This window comes from Ursus maritimus, unplaced genomic scaffold (assembly GCF_017311325.1).
Source record: "Ursus maritimus isolate PB19 unplaced genomic scaffold, ASM1731132v1 scaffold_9, whole genome shotgun sequence".
In the NCBI taxonomy this organism is placed as follows: Eukaryota; Metazoa; Chordata; class Mammalia; order Carnivora; family Ursidae; genus Ursus; species Ursus maritimus.
Genome location: NW_024427107.1, coordinates 8,602,392 through 8,628,909, shown reverse-complemented (window position 1 = coordinate 8,628,909; position 26,518 = coordinate 8,602,392). Strand labels below are relative to the sequence as shown.

At 43.1% G+C, this 26,518-nt stretch overlaps 1 protein-coding gene across 4 annotated transcripts in view; it reads right to left on the bottom strand.

The window, feature by feature from the left end:
• LYN (LYN proto-oncogene, Src family tyrosine kinase) overlaps positions 1–26,518 on the bottom strand; it is a 117,353-nt gene that overhangs the window by 80,275 nt on the left and 10,560 nt on the right. Inside the window, exon 1 of one of the 4 annotated variants that reach the window (XM_008706702.2) lies at positions 4,316–4,435. The exons of 2 other annotated variants lie outside the window; for them this stretch is intronic. The gene's annotated coding sequence lies outside the window, so the exon portion shown is untranslated. Of the gene's footprint in view, positions 1–4,315; positions 4,436–26,518 lie in introns of those variants that run through there. One more of the 4 variants, XM_008706703.2, reaches the window with a different exon arrangement.

The following is a 26,518-nucleotide window of genomic DNA, read 5'->3' as shown; positions in this document are numbered from 1 at the left end:
TATGTGCCACATATAAGTGAAACCATATGATAACTGTCTTTCTCAGCTTGACTTATTTCACTTAGCATAATCTCCTCCAGTCCCATCCATGTTGATAAGCATCTGACTCTTGATTTCTGCTCAGGTCATGATCTCAGGGTTGTGGAATCAAGCCCCTCATCGGGTTCCACACCCAGCAGGGAGTCTGCATAGGATTCTCTCTCTCCCTCTCATTCTCTAAATAAATAACCATGTTTTTTTTTTTTTTTTAAAAACTACAGTGGGGACACCTGGGTGGCTTAGTCGGTTAAGTCTCTGCCTTTGGCAGGGGTCACAATCCCAGGGTCCTGGGATCGAGTCCCGCATCAGGCTCCTTGCTCAGCAGGGAGCCTGCTTCTCCCTCTGCCGCTCCCCTGGCTTGTGCTCCCTCTCTCTGAAAATAAATAAAATCTTAAAAAAAAAAAAAAGGCTACAGTGTTTTACTTCTATAAAAATATGGCTGTAAAATGAAAAATCGAACATGGTGAGCCACTCATTTACACTAGTTACCTCTACTCATGGGAGACGAGTAACACCCACATGTTCTGTCCTGCCGCAACGCCTTGGTGTCAGCCCGCCTCAGTCTCCTCGGACAGGAATGGACTAGTAACAGCACTCCTCCCCATGGGGCTGTGGTGGACTCACAATGTTTTCAAGAGAGCCGAAGACATGGGAAGCCCGTCTTCCCCATGGCCTGGCACCCATGTGAGCTTGTGGTCAATAAAGTATGATGGTTAAAAGCCAGGCAATGATTCTAAACCAGAAGACCAGAGGTCCCAGGGCCATGATTTTATTCACAAAAGATGTGAGGAAGAAGGAGGACTGGAAACAATTCTTTGGACTAAGTTTGGAGACAAAGCAGTGACTTATCAAGTGTGGTGTAAGGTATCAGGAGTGGACTGTAGAGAGTCACCTTAAACTCAGGCCAGGAGTCTACAAGTGCAAAAGAGGAGATGAGGCCATGGCTGGGTCTAAAGTTACTTTTGTAATTAAAATGGGTATGGCCAAGAAGTGTCATAAGGATGAGGAAAAGAAACAGATATGGTAGAGAACAGGCCTGTACCACAGTTCCCAAACCGTGTGCCAAGGCACCCAGGGTGCCGTAGCAAACTCACAGTTTGGCTAAAAGGGATATTTCAAATTTTCAAGGGAAACATAATGACATCTGTTGGACACCATGAGAACTAATAGCTCAAGGTAGCTCAGTTTCAACATTAGATTGTACTGTATTCCTTTCAACAACTTTGTATCTGTGGGAAACAGGGTTTTCTGTGGTTCTGTGATAAAAAGGAAGTATCACATGGAACAGAAACATGAAGATAAACATGGAACAGAAAGTAAGGGTGGTGTGCCCAAATACATTTCCAAAAGTTGAGAGGCTGCACGACACAGGTATACACGTCTTAAATGAGCACAACTGTGTGTTCATTTAAGAATAACATGAAAATAATATTTTTTGCTTTCAGTGTGTGTGTACTATTTTTTCAAATGGTGCAAAGTGGTTATAACAAATATACATTAAATTGGTTAGACCTAACAAATGGAACCCTGTGGTGTCTTCTGCTCTAGGATGGCCATGGAAAAACTGACACACTCAGGGTCAGCAATGTTAAAAACGTGAGCGGCAACAGACGGCAGGTTAGGACAGAGCAGGTGGGAGCTGTCAGGCTGAGCAGTGAGGCGGAAGGACAGCCGAGGGTGGGGCCACGGGCCAGGCGTACCGGGGAGCCGAGGCGAGGTCTCCCGGCACCAGGAACCTACCACCTTTAACTTCATCGTGCCTACCCCGTTGTAAGGAGAAACCGCTGATTCTCAGTATGAATATGCAAGAGGATGCCCCCAATTAATGTCGGAAATTTTCAGATCGTGGAAACAGCATGACAGATATTCTGTTGAATTTCCATTTTTCTTAACGAAATCTCCTTTTTCTCCACGTCCTACTCACCCAGGCTTAGAACCTCTGTCATCTTTGTGACCTCCATGTCACACTTTATGCAGCAGAAACAACTCCACACCAAGCCCTGTCCCTTTTGCAGTATAATTGTGCTTGGTTTCGAAGCTGAGGAAGAGGCGTGGATCAGAAAAACGGTGTATTCTGGTGGTTTTTCCTACATGAGTCTTCTTTCTCTACGAAACCCTACATGATATTAATTACTAACATCATAACATTTTAGGGAAAACTAGTCTTGATCGTTGCAGTTGCCTTCTAGCTAGGCCCTACGGCATCAGTCCTTCCCCGACTCTTTGCTCATCTCTGCAATTACAATATCTTCATGTCACTCTATATTCAAAGTTCTTCAGACCATCCGCTATCATTTCACGGATTCGGTGAGTTAATACACATATGCAGGGCTCAGTCTTACAATGGCGATGTCCTCTCAGTCATCCCCACCCTGCCCACTTCCCTGTTTCCATTTCGCTATAGCATTAGGACAAGAATTCAGATTACAAGACCTATTTTATCATCGGTCTGTCTCTCCTCACAGGAGCAGGGATTTTTGTTAGTTCTGGACATTGTTGTATTGCCAGAGCAGAGAACTGTTCTGGGCACTTGGAAGTGTTCTATAAATGTTCATTTGTTGAATAGAGCACCGGGCAGTTCAAACACTCAACAAATGTTAGATGTGTGTTTATAATTATTAGTGTTATACCATCACCTCTAATACTGCCATCAGCCCCACTGCCATTGCCAATAAGATAAAATCTCAAATATTTAATTTGCCACTCAGCCCCTCACAGCCTGGCGACAGTCTACCTCACCATCACCTGTGTTATTCCCAATGGAAGACTCCCTGGTGGACACAGGTATGAACTGACACAGCAGCATGAACCTGCCTCGATTGGCATCTTGGCTCTTACCCAGATAGGTAAATCCTGTGTATCCTCCCAAACCTAACTCACACCCAATCTTGCCTCGTCCCCTCAGGGTACATCCTTCTCTCCCTCTGATTTCTTCTCTCTATAATCAGTTTGGAATCTAGGCGCAAGCCCCAAGACATCTCTTACAGTACTATTTGATATTGACACGTAACTCTTATACTGCCTGTCTGTGAATTTGTGTATAGCTCTCCTCGCCTAGACTAGAAATTCCTTGAGGGCAGAAACGGTCTATTCCGCCTTTTTGTAGACACCTTAGACAACTTGCTTCCACCACCCAAACTCACACAGAACCACTACCCAGTTACTGAGTCAGCAATAAAACACCATTTACTCAGTTAAAGTTGAACTTAGAAATCCCAATCAGAAGCAATTCTGTAAGTAAAATTAATTACCCATATTTATTTGGTTTTTACTAGGTGATCAGTAAATGTTAGTCCCCAAAACTGTTTTAGTCTCAGACGTATCTAGACCATGAAAACAACCAAAATGCCTGTATGAACTGGGAATCTGTGACCATTCAAAGAATTTGGGCTGAAAATCTCTCCATTAAAAAAATAATTTTTCTGAAGTGAAGTAGCAAAGGGCTTTGGGATAAGGAAATCTGGGTCCAATCTGGTTCCTCTGTTTATTAATAGCCATGTGAACGTCAGCAGCAAGTTATTCAACTAAACTTCATTTTCACTTTACTCGTTTATAAAATGTAAATAATATTCCTCCTTCAAGGGTTGCCGTGAGGATTAAATGAAATAGCATCTGTTAAATGCTTCTCCCAAAACAAGTGAACAATGTGTTACTTTCCGTTTTCCCTCCCTGACCCCTAAAACAAGGAGCACCAGATTACAGTGACATTATCATACTTAAGTGAACAAAGGCTCCTGCAACCTTAAGCACAAACAAAATCGTTAAATAAAAATTGTTAAGGAGTCTTCCTGAATGTGGATTCCACTCACAACAAAAGCCACTCCAATTTTCACAGCACCCCAGATAACTTCTAGTGAACCCCCTCCTCTCCACCTCAATTCTTACCCACCGTTTGCTTTACTAAAATCTAAGCAGCCCAGACTGTAGACCTTTCCCCAACTCGCACGGGGCTCCCATCAATTAATCTGCTAAATCACTTTACTGGATTTGCAGCACACACTCATACTTGGCAGGAAACGAGTTCTGTGTTTGCAGATATTTCTTTTTCACTCGGCTTCGGCTTTTCTCGGATTTTGTCACCAAGCGAGTAAGAAATGAAGAATTCAATTTTTCGGCTTCAAGATGTGTTAGTTAGACTGAAGGACAGAGGCGGCAGGGAGCAAAGAGGGGGCACTCGGCACAGTCATTCAGGTCCTTCATCCCCCCAGGAGCACACAGCATTAGAAAGCTGCCCCTCACCAGTCTCTGTGCCTTGAGAACCACGTTCCAAACCTACCTCTCGGCCAAAGTGTATTCAGTTACTTATCCAAGCTGGCGTGCTCTCTCTGCCCACTACCCCTTTGCCTCTTGGACGCCTCCCCAGCCAGCCTCATGCTGAGCAGGAAAGGGACTCATGACAGGCAGATTAGGGTTTTCAAACAGCCCCAGGAGGAGGAAGTTACTTGTTCCCACGGGCCTGGGTTTTTCTTTTTGTGGGTGTGTTTTCTCTTTCTGAAACCAGGAAGCTAAATTTGCCTAATGGTTAAACCCAAAAGGATTACAGATTCTTTCTTCAAGAACCCTCAGAGGCCTGTCGTCCATCCCTCTGTGTTAAAAGCAGTCCATTTCCAAATCACCCAGGCAGAGGGGAGGCTTTCTAGACTCTTCAGTGAAGTCTCTTCTATTCTGTTATCTTTATGAAAAGCACTGTGTCAACAGACTATTCATATTTATGTTTCCCATTCTCCTTACCAAACACTACACAGTATCTCAATTTCCTAAAAAGACAAAATTCAAAATTTCATACCCCCTCCCCAGCCCCCCCACTTCTTTCTCCTCTTTGAACTAAACCACTTTTAGGTTCAGGCTCTCACTCACTCACTCACTCACTCACATTCTTCACATTTCCGTTAATTACCCTGAATGCCCAGCATGTTCTGCTTTTCTTGCAATAACTGAGATCCTCTTTCTCGCCCAGCATTTTTACTAAAAATGTGTTCTCCCTTGGCAGTGTATCCCAACATTCCGCAGCCATCCTGTCAGGGATGTCATTGTTGGCTGTTTCAACCTCCAGACAGGTGAAGGATCCTCGCTGCAGCCCCCCATCGTCCCACTCGGGAAGTGGGAGAGAGGCCACTCAGAATCTTTGTGCTCTCAGCCCAGTGGTTGCCTTTGTCTGAGAACTGTGGGCACAGGCTGAGCTTGAATCCCAAGCTACTGGTCAACCTTCGGAAGTTATTTAACGCCTCAGTCTCCATTGACTCATTTGGAAAATAAGGATATTGCCACTGTAGGGAAGGCCAACAGAAGTAATACACCCAGAGCACCTAGCAAGCACTCAATGGGAGAGGGCTTTTGTCAATTTCACTCACGTGTGGTTATCTACAAATAAATGCCTTGCTATTCCTTAGTAATCCTTTCTAGATTTCTCATTCTTAATTCTTTTATAAATATTTTCAGCTGCAGTGGTTATAGCATTTCACTTGTATTTGTTCTATCAATGTGTAAGGCCAGGATTCTTAACCTTGTACATGCCTTAGAATACAATGTGGGAGCTTTTAGAAATAAGTGCCCAGATCAGTATGTCAGAATCCCAGGGGGTTAGGCCTGTTTATCAGTATCTTAAAATCTCCAGAAGCAAACAAGTAAATGGAAGACTGGTAGGTGATGGTACGTACAGTGAAGAAAACACAGGGTCACAGGAGAGGGAGGGATGGGATGGTTGGTCAGCAAGCCTGTGTGAGCAGACCACACTCAAGGTGCCCCAAGGCCACCCAGGTTCCTTCCCACCACAGCTTTCCTTGCTCAGCGTTTCCTTCTGGGCAATTTTGGGCAATGCCTCAGCTTCCTTCCAATAATTCCCCACTTCTGCTTAAGCTAGGCAAAGGAGGTCTCCATGGAAACCCAACAAACTTCTACTAATAGGTAATTTAGTTTAAATTGGTCTTATTTATGTAATCGTCTTTGACAAACATGGAACTTCAAATCAAGATATTTTGAGGAATTCATTAAAGTCTCGACCACTGAGTATCCCAAATATATTCCGTAACTTTTCCTGGACCTACACCTTCTCCTCATTTGTAAAACACATGGGTCAAACAAAATATCCATCTTCCAGCTCAAGTTCTATGCATCCATGCACCTGGGATCATTTTCATTTGTTGAACACACTATAAGAGAGACACTGGAGGCACAAATATTGTAAGACACGGCTATCTCCAAGGAGTCGAGCATGTTTTCGTATTAATGGAGGACAGTTACCCAGTGTGTGCGGATTTAGGAGACTCTTTTCCCTTCCTTCTTTCTTTAGTTCATGTCACCTGCTCATTAGCGCCAGCCTCTCCTTTCTCACTCCCACAACTTCCAAGTTTGACAAAATATTATTAGTATATCCAGCATATCAAAACTTTTAAAAGAGCAGTTTCAAAATAACAACTCCCCCTGACCTCAACCATTACCTGAAATTAAATTTTTATTTTTAAATTTTCTCTGATAATTTTTAAGTTTTCTCTCTGATATAACACACACACTCATGCGTGCACACACCGCCTGCGGCAGTAATTTTTCTGCACAGTCTCCAGGGCAGTCACTATTCCCACATTTCTAGGATAGAGCCAGATAGAGATCGGTCTCTGCTCTTCTCTCTGGGGTGGGGCATTGGGAAATTCACTACATGATGAGGGATTTATATCTTCCTTAACATCTGGTGCTCAGGAATCATCATCAAAGACAGGATACCCATCCAGAACAATTGTTCCAGGGTAAGAGTCTACATCATTGCCCTATGATGTAAATATAGGTCTCCATTGCTCTGTGATCTACATTTTTGCCTACATCCTTCCAGAGTGGTATTATGTTTGGAAATCAGGCATAAATCTTTCAAAATCACCCAAAGTAATCTGACAAAGTCTAGAAGAAGTAGAAGATTTAGCCTTAGAAGCACTATTTTTTTTTATAAAGGATGCAGTTGTTTTTTTTTTAAGATTTTATTTATTTATTCGACAGAGATAGAGACAGTCAGCGAGAGAGGGAACACAAGCAGGGGGAGTGGGAGAGGAAGAAGCAGGCTCATAGCAGAGGAGCCTGATGTGGGGCTCGATCCCAGAACTCCGGGATCACGCCCTGAGCTGAAGGCAGATGCTTAACCGCTGTGCCACCCAGGCACCCCTAGAAGCACTATTTTTAAATGAAGAAATAGGACTGTTTAGTAATATACATTGGAAACACAACCTCATCACTTGCAATTTACTGATATTAAAAGCACATTAATGTTTAACACACCTAGTGTTTCTCTCCATTATTTTCCCTTTCTGCCCTCAAAAACCAAAATAAAATGTTCCTTTAAAACCAGTACTTCTTTAGCCAATGGTCCACTTGATAAAATTTTTTTCTTAAGACTTAGCTAACAAATGGGACTATCACAGAAATAATTTACCTCAAGTAGAATTACTAAATTGATTTATTCAAAGTGTTATGTTTTCCTGAACCTAAAATACTATTGATTTTTACATCACTATTTTATGTACCATTAAAGAAAACAAAACAGGGGGCACCTGAGTTGCTCAGTTGATTAAGTATCTGACTCTTGATTTTGGCTGAGGTCATGATCTCAGGGTTGTGGGCTTGAGTCCCGCATCGGGCTCCACACTTCCTGTGGAGTCTGCTTGAGATTTTCTCTCCCTCTCCCTCTGCCCCTCTCCCTGCTTGTGTGCTCTCTTTCTCTTGAAATTAATAAAATCTTAAAAAAGAAAACAAAACAGAATGGCTACCCTTCCAATTATTAAGATGCCTTTAACTGTGATTTCACAGGTATTAAGATGTAAAAATATGCTTGCCTTAGAGCTTGTGAAATACAGTAAGTACATGCTTACTGAATATCCATTTATTTTAGAAATCATAATCTATGTTCTGCTTTATCCTTAAATGTCTTTTTTTTTGGTAGTGTTGCTTCACATTCTTTTTAAGTACAGAGAATTAAATTATTAATAAAGAAAATTTTAATAGACTTAAGCAAGAAGAAGGTCTCTTTTTTCCCCCATTTAATGGTGAAATGAGTAGTATTTCAAAAGCCTGTGCCTGGTTTATGCAGGGTAATTGTATTATCATCATCTCTAATCCATGCTGAACATGTTTTCCCATCCAAACATTGCTGCTGACCATACCTGATAAAAGCTAACATCTATTTAACACTTACTATGTACCTGGTACTGCGTCAAGCACTTCACATGTTACTGTTTCATTCAATCCTTAAAACAATCCTTCAGATACTATTATTAATCCCATTTAACAGATGTGAAAGTTGCGGCTCAGGGAGGTAAAGAGACTTTGCCAAGGTGATGGAAACAGTAAGCAGTGGAGCCAGAGCTGCGGTGTGCAGTGTTAGGTTAGCACCATGTGCTCTCCAGGGTGTACTACACAAACCCCCTCAAGAGTCCCCACTTCAGACTACAGAAGTGAGGGCCAGCGGGCACCACTGTCCACCCCAGGGTGGCTGCACACTGTGAATGCGGTGTGACTTGGCCTCTAGATGCTGACAGGTAATGGGTGTTTTAGTGGCTGACGTGAGCTATTGGAGCTGAGAAACAGGATCCAGGAGTGTGACTGGCAGAAATCTGCAGGAGCAAGAAGGAGTAATTTCAGAAAACACCTGTGAAGTTGAGGGCAGAAATGGGCAGACACCATCATCTCTGAGAAATGTGACAAGGTCCCACCTGATGCTTTATAGAGGAACACAGAATCAAAATACTTGAGCTGGAGAAGACTTTTTAAGTGTCAATCTAGACCAGCAAGCTCAGCACCTCCTGGGAATGCAAACGCTCAGGCCCAACCTGGACCTTCCGAATCAGACTCTGTGGGTGGAGCCACATCTGGGTTTGTGCAAACCCTCCGGGGGATTCTTATACCTGCAAAAATTCCTGAACCACTGGGGCTCCTGGGTGGCTCAGTCGGTCAAGCGTCCCGTCCCGACTCTTGATTTAGGCTCAGGTCATGATCTCAGAGTCATGAGATCACCCAGGGCAGGTTGTGAGCTCTGAGCAGGGACCCTCCTTACAGATTCTCTCTCTCCCTTGCTCTCTACCCCTCCCCCTGCTCCTGCCCCCTCTTTCCCACTTGTGCATGCAAGCAGGCTCTCTCTCTCTCTCTCATCTGCTCAATTATAAAATAAACATTTAAAGCTCCAGAACCACTAACTAGTCCAATCTCCTTATCTGACAGACCTTGATGCTCAAGGTCCAGCAACCTGGACACAGCAAAGTGAGCAAACAGAAGCCCAGCTTTCAGGGACTTAGTCTAGAACCTCAAATACTTCAGCGTTTGGTTTGCATTTCACAGAGGTATTGATTTTCAAAGAAACTGGATGTAATAAAATATAGTGAAACAAACTATAGTTAATATAATCAAATCTTGATATCAGAGGCTTGAGGGGATCTGGAATCACAGAGCGTACGTTCACAAAAGATCGGGCAAAGAACAGAAAGAGTTGCAGCACCCAGTTCTAGAATGCCGGAGACTAGACAGCCCCAACACAGCGTGGGAGGAATTAAATAAGACACAGATAGAAGAACAGCTAATAGGGCTTTCAGACAGAGTATGGCCTCAGCCTTCACCCCGCGCTTAGTACAAGTATCATAAAGCATAATTTTTTCATCTAATTAACAAACCCATTAGTACTCTCCCAGTCTAATTGGACTTTATTAAATTATCCTAATTCAAAGCAGGTGAAACTTCAGGCACACAAACAGATGGCGAAGAGCCCATTTCAATTTTAGCGGGCCCTGAATCCCACTGGAAACAAATCCATTAGCGTTGTTCACCTTTTCTGCGTTTGTTTGAAACGTGGCTTCACTGTTACAAACAAAATGAACAGGAACGGGGGACTTAACAGAATAGCCACTTCCTGGATCCTTCTTATTTTACCAAGTAGGTCAAGCTACCGGATTTCATTCTGAAGCAGTGTATCCTCACGTCTAGAAGGGGAGACTGAGGCCGGCGGGAAGGAGGTACAAGGAACACAGTCGCCATGGTGATTCCGTTGTCTGGATGGCCACCAAAGGTCCTGGCAACAGAGGCCTCAGGGAAGGCTCCCAAGAGCTCAGACTGCTCCTGGGGGCGCATGCAGATGGCCACAAGAGCAGCGTCTCCCCAGGGCCTGGTGAGGGCAGCTGATGGGGCCTGATCCACCACGCAGTCGGTCCTCCCTGAACTTCAAAGGAACTGAGCGCACCTCATGTCAGGAAATCGGAACATTCTCGCCTTTGCTTTTTCACTCTCATCTTAAGGAAACATGTGTACCCAAAAGTATGCGGTCATCTCAGCATACTTCACATTAAATACATAAAATGCCTATGGAGGCAGCAGGGTTGCCTGTAAGCACACACTCAGGGTTCCCCCATTCCCGTTAGAGTGAGCACCTGAACCTTGTTGGCTTACTTCAGGACCCGCTTCGGCCTCACAGAGCTGTACTAAAAACTCTCCAACTGGGCCTTCCTTCCTCCTGCGTTCTCATTCCCGTTCTCCCCACCACCCCCTACACACACACACACACACACACACACACACACACACACACACACACACAATCACCACCACCTTCCATTCCCCATGCTACACGCTGCTGGCCCAGGTGTTTTTCCAAAAACAGCTACGATTCTTTCTCTCCCCTCTGCCTCCTCCTTCCTCAGAGCCTGGAAAGAAGCTCCGTCCACAGTGACCCACCTTCCTGGTTTTACAGGCCACTCATCCCCTTCCCACTGCATCCTACAGATCAGCCACACCCAGTACCCTGCAGCCTTTCATCTTTCGTCCTCCTCCTCCGTGCCTGGGCACCTGCCCCTCCCTGGAATACCACACTCTACAAGCAGCCTCCTCCTCGTTTCCAGTCACCCATCTGGAGCCCCATGCCCTGCAGGAAACACCGTCCTCAACCTGCAAGCAGAAGTGACCTCCGTCGTCCCGGCTCCCCGCCCATCTCAGGCCCAGCCCTCCCTTCACTGTTTACTCCACCGAGTGTCCTCAGCGTACAGGACACTGTCAAGCCCACGAGAAGACACCGATAAATTCGGCTGAATCCTATAACTAATGAAATCGTTTGAATGCAATTATTTCCCCTCCAGCCTCTCCAAAGACTCCTCTACTCATTCCTCTACCTTAGCTGGAATTCTGCTATGACACCTTTAATCCTCTCACTCAAGCCAGTGTATTCCAGACTTGTCTGTTCACAAGAATGACTTGGACGTTTGTTAAAAATAGATTCTTGGGCTCCGCGCTTGCCAGACCCCTGAACTAGCATCTGTATGGGGGATGAGGGCATCTATAGCCAACAATACAGGTAATTCTTACACTGATTTGACTTAGGTGATACTTTGTCCCCTATTAAAATGTGAGTTTCTCTGGAAAGAGAATGACATCATAAACTTTACTGTTTATACTTTACAGTGAATTTTTGGTAAAATTCTTACCTAAAAGATTTAAATAGAAGGGGTAGGGGAAAAAAGAGAGAGAGACAGAGAGAGAAAAGAATGGGTAGAGAAAAAAGAAAAAAGTCATGGAATACATCCAATTTTTTAAAAGATTTTATTTATCTATTTGCCAGAGAGAGAGAGAGAACTAGAAAGAGTACAAGCATGGGGAGCAGCAGGCAGAGGGAGAAGCAGACTCCCCGCTAAGCAAAGAGGCCAACACATAACTTGATCCCAGGACCCTCGGATCATGACTTGAGCCGAAGGCAGACACTTAACTGACTGAGCCACCCAGGCACCCCAAGAATACATCCAATTTTAATTTAAAACATTCTCTGGGGGCGCCTGGGTGGCTCAGTCGGTTAAGTGTCTGCCTTTGGCTCAGGTCATGGTCCTGGGGTCCTGGGATTGAGCCCCACTTTGGGCTCCCTGCTCAGCAGGGAGTCTGCTTCTCCCTCTCCCCCTGCCCTCCTCAAATAAACAAATAAATCTTTAAAAAAAATAAAACATTCACTGGATATGATGCCATTTTACATCCAAATCCTCTCTAATCAAAATGCTTACCTGGTAAAGTGGCATTATATTATATAAGAATAAAGTCAAGGTGAATGAACTTTTTACAATGGCTATCTTGAGGGAAATTATAATATTTATAGTCTTTTTTTTTTAAAAAAAGACATTTCTATCAGGAAATTTAGTTTTACAACTGTGCTTATGAACTCTTGCTTTTTACTCAAAATGAAAGAATTTCTTACTTGAGCTAAAATTTCAGAAAATTCTTAAGTGCAACCATGGTAGGGTCTAGTTGTAATGCTGGATTTTATAAATGTTGTGACTCAGACACTTTGAGCCTGGTTTATCTTGTCTCTCCTTCACCGTCCACATAACCGCTTCATTGCAAAAATAATTTTCCTTCATTATGCCTATCAAGGTACAGAAATATTCTTTAGGCTCCTACGACGTGCATTGACTTTACCCATTTTGGGGTTCATTTAGGAAGTGGTTCGTCCCAGTCATGCTATGTTCTGAATTATTCCTCTCCTTCCATTTGAGCCAAATAACACTAGATGGAGAGAGGGAAAAGAGAAGGCTGGAAGGGATGGGGACAGCGATGGGGATGGAAGGGGGAAGAAATCACAAAGACATTCAGCTCACTCAGAATCAGGCTTCCGTGTCTCCACTTCCTGTTTGCTATACCCCTAAATAAGACAGGTCCTCATCATACACATACACACATGACCACTCCTGCCATCTCCATCTCTGTAAAGGGCGCCCTCGCCTCTTGAGATTGAAAACCGAGAAGTCACCTGATTCCTCTTTTTCTCACTCCCCAAATCCAACTCGGTGGCAAGGTCTTTTCATCAACAAGCACAAGCTCTCCCCGGTCTAACCTTCCTCAGCTCCAGGACCAGGGCCACATGCATGGGTGTCCCAACTGCCAGATAAAATAAAATAAATCAGTGGAATTTCACAGATACAGTAATTCATTTTTAATATAAGTATGTCCCAAATATTGCATGGGACACACTTATACTAAAAAATGATTCATCGTTTACCTGACATTTAAGTTGGATCTGGCATTCTGTATTTTTATTTGCTCAATCAGCCAGCCTTGTCTGCCCCTGCATTCCCCCACACAGCCAAATCTTCTCGGATTAAAACCCTTCCACAGCTTTCTTCAGAATTTAGAATAAAAACTAAGTTCTTTACCAAAGTCTTGAGGGCCCTCGATCAGAGAAGGTGGGAGCACTTGGAGAGGGCCTTTTGCTTGCCTCTCCAAACTCTCTCACCCCTTGGCTTCAGCCATAGGAGATGTCCTTCTTCTCTGCAGACACTCGAGCTCATCCCCACCTCAGCACCTTTGCACTTGCTGTCCCCTCTGTCTAAAATCCTCTTCCTTTCCTTGTCTTCCACATCATTCAGATCACAACTCAAAGAGACCCCCACCCCAGCCAACCTAGCTAAAGTAGTGTACCCGTCCACATGCCGTCTGTCACATTACCCAGTCTTACTTTCCTCAGAGCCCCTTCCTCTAGCCTGAAAGCATTTATTAGTATATTGTCCTTTCATCCTGACTGGCGATGCATGTCCATCACAGCAGAGCCCTGTGTCTTTCGTTCACTGTCTCCAGAGCACCGAGAACTGAATCTGGCATTTAACAGCCTCTCTTTATGTATTTGCTGATGAATAAATGAATGAGTTTCCATCTGTAAAATGAAATTTCCTTAAATTCCAAGCGGTCTTCACTTTCACATGTTCAACTTCTATAATAAAATGGTGACATCCCTAAACAACCTTTCCTGCACCAAATGCAGACTTTTTCCCATCAGCCAGCAAATACACCTTTTCACCTATTGCATGGTGGTGCTGACCATCGCTCCAAGTGCAGAGTCATCAGGAGCAGTGTCTTACTCAATGCAAGGTGATAGTGGATGCAGTTACTGGAGTGTTTTGTTATATTTTAAACCTATAACTGAAAAAATCTAGTAGAAAGCCAAAAGACCCAAGTGTTGACATGAATGCTATAAAAAGCAGAGATGCCATACGCCTAATTCAACAGTAACAAGATGAAAATCACAAGATAGGCTGAAAGCAAGGACCCTTTAAGCCCTAAGCAAAGCACTTTTTTTGATCTAAGCTGATAGCCTTATTGTGAAGAAAATGCATAAAACTGGAGCCCAAAGATAAAATGCTGAATCTATATTGAAAATTATGTCTAAACGGGAACACACAATTAGAAATGGTACAAATTATTTAGCTGTCTGGGGCTGGAGGCCCTTATCACATTTAACCCTATTTTTGGCTGTCAGGCTCCGAAGAGGAAGAAGGGGCTGCCTGTGGACCATCTGTGCCACAGCCCAAAAGCACCGTGGCCAAGTCCCTAAACAGCAGCGTTTGGTAATCCCTCCCATGACCTTATACGCCTCCTTATTCCTGGGAAATCGTGGAGTTTCTGAAGAAGAAAAATGTGAAGTTTTAGTTTCAACTCTTCTGAGCTGCTAGGAGAATAAAATATTTTCAGTGGTCACCAGGCTCTTTTGTGTTGTTTAGATAGAGGATTTGGAGGCAGGACAGGAAACCACAGGGCACAGGAGAAAGGGAAGTGCCTAAGTCATGGTGTTGGGTGTGGGAGTCCAGAAGCCGACTCCAGCAAGAAGGAAGAAAAGAGATAAAACACACATGTTAAATAGAATCAAGTAGTTCCAGGAAGTCATACTAAATGTTCCCCATTTCAAGATTCTAAATTCTCACACAGTTTCTTTAACCATTTTACAGAGGTAGTTGTGAAAAATACAGGCTCATGTTTTCTTTAAGAAGAGCATAGAGGGACACCTGGGTGGCTCATTCGGTTAAGCGTCTGCATCTGGGTTCAGGTCATGATCCCAGGGTCCTGGGATCGAGCCCCACTGAGCAGAGAGCCTGCTTCTCCCTCTCCCTCTACCTGCCACTTGGCCTGCTTGTGCTCTCTCTCTCTCTCTCTCTGTCAAATTAATAAATAAAATCTTAAAAAAGAAGAAGAAGAAGGAGGAGGAGGAGGAGGAGGAGGAGGAGGAGGAGGAGAAGAAGAAGTGTGGAAATGTACCAAACCAAATTCTGACACTGGGACCATTTGGCGTTCAGCACGCTTTCATGAAAGCCTCACTTACATGGATGCCAGGGAAAAAAGGATGAGCAAGATACTTTCCACCCTCCGGAATTCAAGGAAGAGTGGGAGAAACAGGCAAATCAATGCTAATACCAAGACGTGACAGGTACCACAGCAGACGTGTGTTTGACACGCTTCGGGGCCATAGACAAAAGAAGCGTCAGGGTTGGCTTCACCTATGCACCAGGTTAACACCTTAGTTAGAGCTTAATCGGACCTTACCACATGACATTATCTTTAGTTCGCTTTTCTTATTGAAGCAAAATGTATATATCATGTTCTGGAGATGGACGGTGGTGACGGTTGCCGAAGAATGTGAATGTACTTAATGCCACAGTACACTTAAAAATGGTTAAGATGGTAAACGTTATGTTATGAGTATTTTACCACAATTAAAAAATCATGAGAAGTACATTCTGATTATCCACCAAAACCAAATCTGTATATATAATGAAATGCACAAATCTTAAATGCTATATGAGATTTATTTCAATGTATGTCCACATCTACCTACCCAGCTTCCAAAACAAGATACGAAACATTCCCATCATCTCAGGCAGTCCTCTGTGTCCTTTTCTAAGTCACACCCTCCCTGTGAGCACTGTTCTTGAACCTCATGCAAATGAAATCATCCAGTATGTATTTCTTTTGGACGTGTTTCCCTTAACATGTTTGTGAGGCTCAAGCAGCTCTTCCATGTATCAGTATCCTTTCTTTTTTTGTCTGAGTAGTATCCCATTTTATGAGTCTGCCATCCAAATGTACTGAACCACTCTTCTGATGATGGGTATTCAAGACATTTCCACAGTTTTATATATATATATATATATAATATATATATATAAAGAGGGTGTTATATACATCCTTGCACATGTCATTTTGTGGATGTATGTTTTCATTCCTCCTGCATAAATACCTAGGCATGGAAATGCTGGCTTGTGAGGCAGATGTATGTTGAATTTTATAAGAAGCTGCCAAAGGGTGTCTTGCGGTAGCTGTCCTATTTTCGACTGTAGTCTCCCCACATCCTCGCCAGCATTTTGGTATGGTCAGTCTTTTCTTTTTAAACGGACACCGACGGCTCACTGAACCATCATGAATGCTGCAGAAAGAGGAAAGTACCTCTTGGACAGGGTTACTGGTTTCCCAGGAGGCTGTTCCTCCTCTCTCAGGCAGGAGGTTTCTACCCCGGCTCAGCTGGAGATTAAATGGGGGTTATTTCATTCCTTACTTTTTCAACAAAGCCCTTTCACACACCCTTTCAAAATGAATCCCGAGGGCCGCCTGGGTGGTTCAGTCGGTTAAGCGTCTGCCTTAGCTCAGGTCATGATCCCAGGGTCCTGGGATTGAGTCCTGCATTGGGCTCCCCACTCATCAGGGAGTCTGTTCTCCCTCTACTCCTCCCCCTGCTCATGCTCTCTCTTCCTCTCTCTCAAATAAATAAAATCTTTAAACAAAACAAAACAAAACAAAAACAAAAACGAATCCTGATAAGGAATTCTAACATCTGACAAAAGAGCAGCTCTGAGATGGGGTAATTTGCCCTGGGTTCACAGGGCAGACCTCTATCCCAGCCCTCTGACTAAACAAGTTCCCCATTTCTGAGCACATCAGTCAACCTGTTGCATGTGGAAAGAGAAAAAAAAAAGAAAGAAAAACCTATTGAATCATAGGTTTGATTGAGTTCTGATGGAACTAAGCTACGTTATAGTTTCCTATACATATTCCCTTCTCACTCACGGGTCACTTTGACAGAAGTCAAGACAAGGGTGCAAACTTTAGGACTGCTGGAGCCAAGTCCTGGGGAAAGGGGAAGGAGACCCTTGCATGTGGGAGACACTCCACACCTGAATGTGCTACTCAGGGAGTGACAGAAGCTCTGTGGACCCCACACACCTGAAAACACAGCCAAGACAATGCCATTTCGGTGAATGTGCTGTCCCAGCAAGTGGTATGTCCCTGTCCCACTCCAGGTGCTTCTAAGTGTGCATGGGAGACAGTGGAACAAGCACTCTGAGCCCAGGAAACTGTCTACCCTCCTAACTGGTGCCCACTGCAGTTGCTTTCCTCCAAGGGGGAACTCCTAGCTAGGCAGCTCTTCCGGGCATGTCTCCACACTCCAGGATACATGACATTCAGCTGGAAAATTACCAGGTATAACTGTACCACCCTAATTCACTGATCTGAAGGTTTTCTTATAATAGCCCCCAAATTCCATGATGGCTACATCTAGTGAAATGGTTCTCAACCTTGATACACAAGCAGAATCTCAAGGAGAGCTCTCAGAAGGACTGGACGAGGGTCCTCCATTATTCTCATTTAATTGGTTGAGGTCCAGCTTGGTGTGGGAAAGTTTAAATGCCTCCCACTGATTTCCATGAGCAGCCAGGGTTGAGAACTACTACAAAAACCCCACACTACAACCTCATCTGCTTTTGAAAAAGAAAGGCACCATCCAATTATGTTAGGAACCTTAGCAAATACCAAACTCCACGCCAGGACTGAAATCATAGCAATGGAAATGCCATGGATGATTTAATTTCAGGTGCCCTGCCAGTTAACTACAACAGTAACAATCCCAAACAGCATTACAATTCCCTGCCCTTATTTAGGAATGGGGATTGGGATTCACCCACTACCAGTCTGACCCCATACCTGAACTCAAAACTGAAAACAATGCTCAGGAGAGAAAGTAAAGCTCTAATTGATAAATAGAGTCCATAATCGTAGTATTTGCTGGTATACAGGAGAGTTGGCTTTCATATCATACTTTTGCTTCTGTGAACTTTATTTCTGTTCTATAAACCTGATTGCCAAATATAAGGTTATACAATAGCCATAAAGAAAATGGTAGAATTTACAAAGTATTAGATTTGGGGCACATTTTATGAAAAACAGAATTGACTTATACTTATCTCAGGTTTATCTATTATAAAACTATTGCTATCATTTTCCTTTATTTCAAGAGCCATTCTACCTCGTTGTTTATAATCAACCCTCAGAGAACAAATACTTTTATGACTAATAAAACAACACTACTTTATGTTTAAGACTTCAAAATCTGTATAAAGGATAAAACACTCTAAATTCTACATAAACAAACAATAGGCTAATCATAACAGGAAGAAATCATTTTCAAATGGGAGGGTCTCAATAAACCCCAATGTCCTCAGATTAAACTACCAACACAAAAATAAAAAGAAGCTTTCAAGGAAATGATTTATCTCCTGACCTTAAAACTAAAACTTAGAATAGCGGAAAATTTCCAACCTGTTCATTTCCTGAACCACTGGCAGTCAAAACCAGAAGTAATTCAGTCCATCATTGTTCTCTTGTTAAAGTTTACTTCATCTTTTTCAACTTTGTCCCACAAGTCTTGCGTGCAGAAGCCTTACCAGTTTCACTCCTCCCCACTAGGTCACTTAGTTCTTCTGGAGGCTTGAAAGAAATACTCAAAGTAGGGCTCTACTCTTCTATTTGCTCCAATGTGAAGACACCTTCCCATTCATATCAATACAAGACACTTTTTAAATGATGATACATAATCAGTGACTCATCTGGCTTTTCTAACCCCAGATTCCCCCTGTCTGTGTCCGGGAATGAATCTATCACTGCCCCGGGTAGTATATTAACCCAAATCATAGTCCTTGTGCCGGTTTTGGCTTTGGCTCTTCTCATCTGTTCGTCTTTGGTTGAGCCGGGAAGCCAGATAAGGACTTAGCATGAGCTGTTCAGCGGGGTGCACCCCCCTTGCTGCCTCCAGCTCATGTTTAGGATGGTGCAGTGGTTTTATGGCCCGAAGGTTCTCGCAGGTCCAGCAATGATTCCAAACTGTCAGTTGATGGAGTTTATTTAAGTGTATGCCCTGTGTTTCTTCTGAATCTGCATGAAAAATATTGACGCAAGTCTCCCCTGGCAACACCGTCATCCCCACAGAAAACAAGCATAACACGGCACCTTTGGTAGACATCAAGCCTGAAGCTGCCATATTTGGGGACTACCAGTCCAGGGAAATCACCAGAAGTGTTTCCGGTTAGGCCACAAGGTGTACCGAAAAAGGATCTTACATGAGCCCAAGAATGAGCACAAGGGCTGGCATTGAGATTAAACAGCTCCTTTTCTGTCAAAGTCAATGTCAAAGCACTTCCACTTCCACCGACTTCCTCAAGGCTAGAGAAATCTGGGGTTTACTCAAAGAATCACCTGACACCCCAGCAATGAAAGAAAGCAGAGAGATTCTAATACGTTTTCCTTTTTTAAAGGACAAGTTGAAGTCTTATCCATTTTTCTTTTAACTTCTTTTCAGAGAGCCATCATTCAGAAATGGAAAAAGCCATTTATAAACCATACAGGAGACAGTCCATCATGAAGTGCCCACGTGCTGAGCAAAAGCACTGGCCGGATCGTTGACATTGCCTCCCAGGGAACAAAGTGGCTTCACTCAGGCATCTGGACACATTGCCACAGATGCCACAAAGAAAAGCGAAGGGGAATGAGCTCGAGATGGCTCTACAATTCCCCTCGTCTGGAAGTTCCTTGCCTATTATCCTGCCGGTTGCCATTAGTAATCTATTAACCACAGTCTTAACCTTTCAAACTGTGAGGATTTGTCGCAGTGTTTCAAGGTAAAGAGTTAGCAAGTGTATGATCCTGAGGAGTTACTGCTTAATGGGAAGAAAAATGCAAGCTACATAAGTAATTAGCAAAAGAAAAATGCGAGCTACATACTGAAGAAAAGTCTTAATCCAATCATGACTCAGTCTTAGCTGTAAAACAAATTATTTGCTTTGCTTTGGCGGAAGAGGAAAATTATGCTTTCCCAGCAAAGGGTGACAACTCTAATAGGTTACACTGAGTTGCCAGCAGAAGTTAATGTGGATAAATTCAACTGGCTTAATCTTGATCATGCTTTAAAGTCTTGATGTGATGTTTATAAAGTTTCAGTGCAATTTCAACACATTTTTTTGCTCTTCGTCTTTTCAAGCGGTGACCATGGTAAAAATCACACCAAATTGGCAGAAGTGGGGGCTCTCTCTTGCTCTGACTGGTTTTTAGTGTCCAGGCTTCCGTCTTCTGCAAGATGATAGAGTTAGACATTAAATTCACGCAGCAGCGGTGCTGACCTTGACAGCCAGACTTCCTGGGTTCAAGTTCCAGCTCCACCTGGCAGAGCCATGTGACACTGTGGTCAATTAATCTTTATTTGTTTGCAAAAAGGGGATGATAACTGTACGGATTTCAAAAGGTTGTCCTGAGGAGTAAATGAATAAAAACTTAGGAAGTGTTAATGACACACAGTGTGTGCTCAAAAAATGTTTGCTGCGTCATTTTTATTATTAATCTCTCAGGAGCAACCATGTTCCTCTGTTTTCATTTAAGGAAATGTATAAAGTCAACTTGATAAATGAAAGCGGACATCACTTTCCACATATTATAGTCATGATTTTTATAAAAAATAACCTTTCGGAGGTGCCTTCCGCTCAGGTCATGAGTCCTGGGTTGGAGCCCTCAGTTGTCCCGCTCCCTGCTGGGCGAGGAGTCTGCTTCTCCCTCTCTCTATGCCCTTCCCCTGCTCATTCCCTCTCTCTCTCTCTCTCTCTCTGAAATAAATAAATAACATCTTTAAAAAATAAGTAAATAAAAATAATCTTTCAAAGTTAAATACCGGCATACATCATTTTATTGCACTTTGCTTTTTTTTTTTTTTAAGATTTTATTTATTTATTTGACACAGTGAGACAGCCAGCGAGAGAGGGAACACAGGCAGGGGGAGTGGGAGAGAAAGAAGCAGGCTCCTAGCAGAGAAGCCTGATGTGGGGCTCGATCCCAGAATGCTGGGATCACTCCCTGAGCCAAAAGCAGACGCTTAACGACTGCGCCACCCAGGCGCCCCTGCACTTTGCTTTTTCTGACAACATTTGCTGATTTCATGCCTCTGTGTCACATTTTGGTAATTCTCACAGTATTTTACACTTTTTCATTATGATTAAACCTGTTATGGCGATCTGTGATCAGTGACTATGACTCACTGAAAGCTCAGATGATAGTTAGCATTTTTTTAGCAATAAAGTATTCTTTCACTAAGGTATGTACATTTTTTTAGACATAATGCTATTGCACACTTCATAGACAAGAGTATAGTAGAAACAGAACTTTTTTATGCACTGGGAAACCAAAAAGTTCTTGATTGCAATATGTACTTTATTGCAGTGGTTGGGAACTGAACTTGTAATATTTCCGAGGTATGCCTGCAAAACACACCAGCCTGGGAGTTACCGTGGCTCAGCTTCCATTTACTTAGTAGCTAAAGGAGGTAATAAGGATAATTTATTATCTCTGAGCCTAGGTTTCCTTATCAATAACAAGAATATTAATAACACACCTTATAAGGAATCAGTCACTTAACAGAGGCCACATACTCAATAAAATTGCTATTTCTATTATATGTTCTGTGAAAGGTAAATATTGTTTGATATCAAAGTAAAACAAGTCAAAACTGTGCTGGCATCATTATAAAACTTCTGCAGTTAAGAAAGAAAGTTGCTTTCCCTTCTGTGCCAAAACTAATCACTCCCAGCTTCTTTTCCTCCCTGGTTCTGATAGGTCAGTCTTTCGTCTAAAAAAATGATTGCAAATTGGATCCTATGTCTTATCATTAGCTAGTGTTCAGTAAGACTGTCTGGATTTGAAAACCTAAGGGCCAGAAAGTTCCTTTTGCTCCCTATAGAGACTAGGCAACGCATGGAAAACTTAAGTCATCCTGGTGTGGGTTTCTCCTTTGTCCATCGTTCATCCAAACATTCTTTCCCTTTTGGCAACACACTGTGCTTCTAAGCTTTAACAAACGTTTCAAAACGAAGTACTGGCTCAAGCCCAAGCATGCATCTAAGTTCAGACCGCCATGGCCTTTGCAAAATCTTTTCAGTAATTTACATATAGTTGCACAGAATAAGCTCCCTGAAGACTCTGATGGCCAAAAATGATTCCTTTACCAAAAGAAAAGCAAATATTAAATATTTGTTACAACTCTATTCTGTTTTGAGTATATCCACACAAATGATCACAGTAAACTTCCAAAGACCTTCTATAATTAATAATCATCACACAACAGATGGCCACATGCAGATGACCAGAAGTCAAGTGCCTTGCCCAAGATTAAACCTCCAACAGTGAGAATTTATACCTGCAAATGTAGAGCCAGGTCATGTGACCGGGTCGTCTGTCCACTGTCCCTACATGACATTACCTCTCACGAAGAAGAGAGTGACTATGAAGCATTGGCTCAAATGATCATATTTCACTTGATGCTTCTGAGAGCCTGTGAGGAGCAACGGTCATGTCCATTCTCTAGGTGGGGGAGCTGGGGCTTCCAGAGACCGCCTCCCCACAAAGTAAACCTGGTAGTTAAGAACATCACCATCACCCTCTGGCAGCAGGCAGGGGTGGGCAGCAGAATGCGGCAGGGCAAAATGCCCAGTTTACCCTCAGAATTTAAAGCTCAGCTTTCCAGGATTCCCTCCCAAATGATTTATGTTCCAGTGTTAATAACACTGCCCTTTATAATCTTGGAGGCTTCTCTTGGAGAGGAACTTTATTTATTTTAGGCTGAAGATCTAAAAGAGAAAAACTACTTTGAGTATCCTTCTTGATAAAAGACAGAATGAAGGTTCCCACCCTGCCAACTATATTGAATTTTATAGAAATTGCATTATGAATTACACCTAGAAATTCTGCAATGCTAAATTAATAAAATTGGAAACAGTTCAGTCTGGGAAACATCAAAAGCCATGCACAAAATATCATTAAAAACAGTTGCCTGGAATCTATATGAAGAGAAAGCAGATTAGTGGTGGCTGCCCAGGGCAAGAGGGACTGGGGGGCGGGGGGATGGTCAGTGACTGCTTGTGGGTACAAGATTTCTTTATGGTGTTATCAAAATGTACTTAAGTTGACTGTAGCAATGGTTGCTAACTTCTGTGAACAAACTAAAAATCCCCGAATTGCATACATTAAATGAGTAAATTACACAGTGTGTGAATTATATCTCAATAAGGCCACACTGTAAAAAAGGTCACATACTATAGGATTCTATTTATATTACATTCTGGAAAAGGCAAAACTAAAGCAAGAGAGCAGACCAACAGTTGCCAGACGCTGGGGGTGATAGAACCATTCTGCATCTTTAGTATGATGGTGATTGAATGAGTCTATACTTTTATTTAAAATCACAGAACTGTATAGCAAAATTTTAAAAGTCAACTTAAAAAAACAAAAAGCTCCAGTTGTTTCTTAAAATCAAATCTGCTTTCATTTAAATGTTTGTTACTCTTTTAAAAAAATGTTTATTGATCTTAAAAAGTTATTCTGATGCCTTAGAGTGCTTTATCTCTCTATTGAAGGGATTTTGAAATATTTTGGAGTACATATTAGGTAGTACATTTTTTATTAGATGGGGAGAAATCCAAGGTAGAAAAGGCAAATTTAAGAGTAAGGTGGCATGGGGGAATACCAGCCGTACTATTGTTAGAACTGGAGGGTCCCACGCACTCAAGCCCCTCCTTAACGCCACAGGTGAACTTCGAGGTCTGCTTAGCATCTGAGAAGCTTGCTCCTGATCTCAAGGTGTTTTTAATTTAGTAAGACGTCAAGCGCCATGTAATCTATTATTAGAAGGAGAAAAAGTATCTTTTAAGATACAATAGAGAAGACTTCACTTTCCTTAGCCTAAAATCTGGATTTTCATTTATATGGCATGATAGGAGTCACACGAATCCAAACCAATGTACTAATGCTTGAGCCTCATGGCCTTGTCAGGAAGAAATAGGCCAAGGTCGCTCCAAGGTCAATCAGAAGGTTTGCGTGGAGGGAGAGCCTGCATGGAACCTGCTCTCTGGCCAGGGCATGGTGCCGCACCGAGCTACTCACACCAATGATTTTACTGGGGTCCTGCAACCAGGGTGTTTAAATCGAGGTGAGGGAGCTTGAGGACGGGCCTCAACCAAGTTCAGCAAGGTTTTTATTCCCTCTGTTTCTTTATCTATGAAACTAGTTTTTTTTTTTTTAAACTGCTTTACTTCTTATGCTTAATGACAGCCTAATAATAAAAGAAAATGTTTTCCCTTTGCCTTTTGCCTGAAAAGGAAGCAAAGGCAAGGGGGACTGAAGTTGAACCCCAAACAATAGCCACAAGTATGTGGTGAGTTAGATTTCGCCAAGGACTTTCAGGTATATTACCTCATTTCAGCCTTGCAACGATGGGCCGGAGTAGGAGACAAGGGTGTCATTACTGACTTGGGAATGGAAAGGAACTTCATCTCCTGCCCTGAGCCTAGAACATGACACATGGGGATTAGACCCAAGTCCTGATTCCTCGCTTGAACCTATAACATTACACTGCTCCTGAGACACCCCAAAGTGCATGTCGTGGCCATCCCCTTTCTCACAGCGACCATACTTCCCCTGGTGCACACCCCAGTTCTTCAGTTGCGTAAGTGAGGAATCCTACTAAGTTGTTTCTCCTCTTTTTCTTTTTTATCCTCACCTGAGGAACACACTTCTTTACCCAAAAATGGGTGCTCCTGCTGTGGTCAGGCGCCTGGGCCTAACCCTGCCCTCCCTCCATTTCCCAGGATTCAGTCTTTCTTCAAATCTTCTGTAGCACCCACAGCTGCCAAGAGTCGTACATGGTGAGAACGCAGAGAGGCCACGCTCAGACACCGTGAGTCAAACTGTGGGCTCCTCCGGTCCGCCCAGCGTGTGGTTCCTCGGGGCCTTGACCTGGACCACAGCCTGTGACTTTCTCACAGGAAGACCTCACCTCACTACTCCCTGCCTGTGTGTGTTCTTCCTATTTCAGATGAGCTAGAAACTTGTACTCCTCAGTCTACTTTTTAAAATATTTTTACTTCCTGAGTCCATATGGCACAAGTGGATGTGACGGCGGGTCGTATGCATACATATTCATGAGTGCTGAGTATCCAAGAAATGTTTTCTGAATGATGAAAAAATGATGCATTACTTCATGGATTAAATAAATTCCACAGGTCAAATCATGGCTCTCTCTCCCCTCCAACAAAAATAAATGTCAAAACTACGTGAGGCAGAACATTTAGTAATAAGGGTACTGTGTGCCTTCACATGAGAAAAAGGAGTCCTGTTTTACTGAGGAAGAGGATCCCTGAACTCCCAAAACTAGTTAGTCCTTTCAAATGTCTGTGCACAGGCGGGCTTTGTGGCCCATAGCAGGATGTTTGATTACATGAGGGTCACTGGAAACCACCTTTATCACACCCATGTTTATATATTTGCATTTATAAATTCACTTAGCTGTGCAGAGATGGGCAGAAAAGCAAGCTGTCCCTGCCTAGGGCCGCCTAATTTTACTAAGGGTTGAATAAAAAAGGTATTTAAATGAGGCTCTGATCAAACTCGCCTGTGAGAATTTTAGCAACTGAATAGCCAGGGTCTAAAACAGGACAAGGACTTGCTCTCCGATTGAACTGTAGTCATTCCACACACAGGGGAGAGGCCAGTGCCTGCCAAACCCACAGCTTGAAAATCCGCTTATCTGCCAAACCAAATGGCTTTGTACTGCTTTTCAGTTTCTTACACCTTATTGTTAAAAAGCCGACACTGGAAACTAAATTAAAACTAGGAGCAGGACAAGAGATGCCTTTGAGGGAAGCGAGTATTGTTTTGGGGGGTGGACAGGGAGATGCTGGCCTGAGCACCGTTCTGCTTTTTGAGCTGGGGTGTGGGGGTGTGGAGGCAGCTTTCAGCTTTCAGCTGCTTTGCTACATGTATGTTATACTTCAATTACAAGAAAAAAGACCACTCCTGCCTGGGGAAAACTTTTTAAAAATCTCCCCTTCAAGCCTACGAGGAAAAACTCCATCAGCAACATTCTTCCCCTACAATTTGGAATCCGTGAGTACATGGCTAGGAAACACAGCATTATCGAATCAGAAAGCACCTTTTAGAGGCATCTAGCCCGACCCGTTCTGAAAGGTCCTCAGAGGAATGCCTGGTGGGTGGCTCAGTCAGTTAAGCATCTGCCTTGGGGGGTCCTGGAATCCAGTCCCACATCCAGCTCCCTGCTCAGCGAGAAGCTTGCTTCTCCCTCTCTCTCTACCCCTACCCTCTACTCGTGAGCATGCACTCTCTCTCTCTCAAATGAATTAGTAAAATCTTAAAAATAAATAAACAAATAAATAAAAGTTCCTCTGAGAAAATCGCTCAACATATGCTTACAAACTTCAAGGGATGGAGAAGGCCCACTTCTCACCCTTGCCTGGTCCCAGCAGGCTTTTGATTGTTCAAAACCTCCTCTTCACCCTCTAATCCAGGCTCTGCCCTTATAAAATTCTCCACTTTCAGACCCTCTCACATACATCAC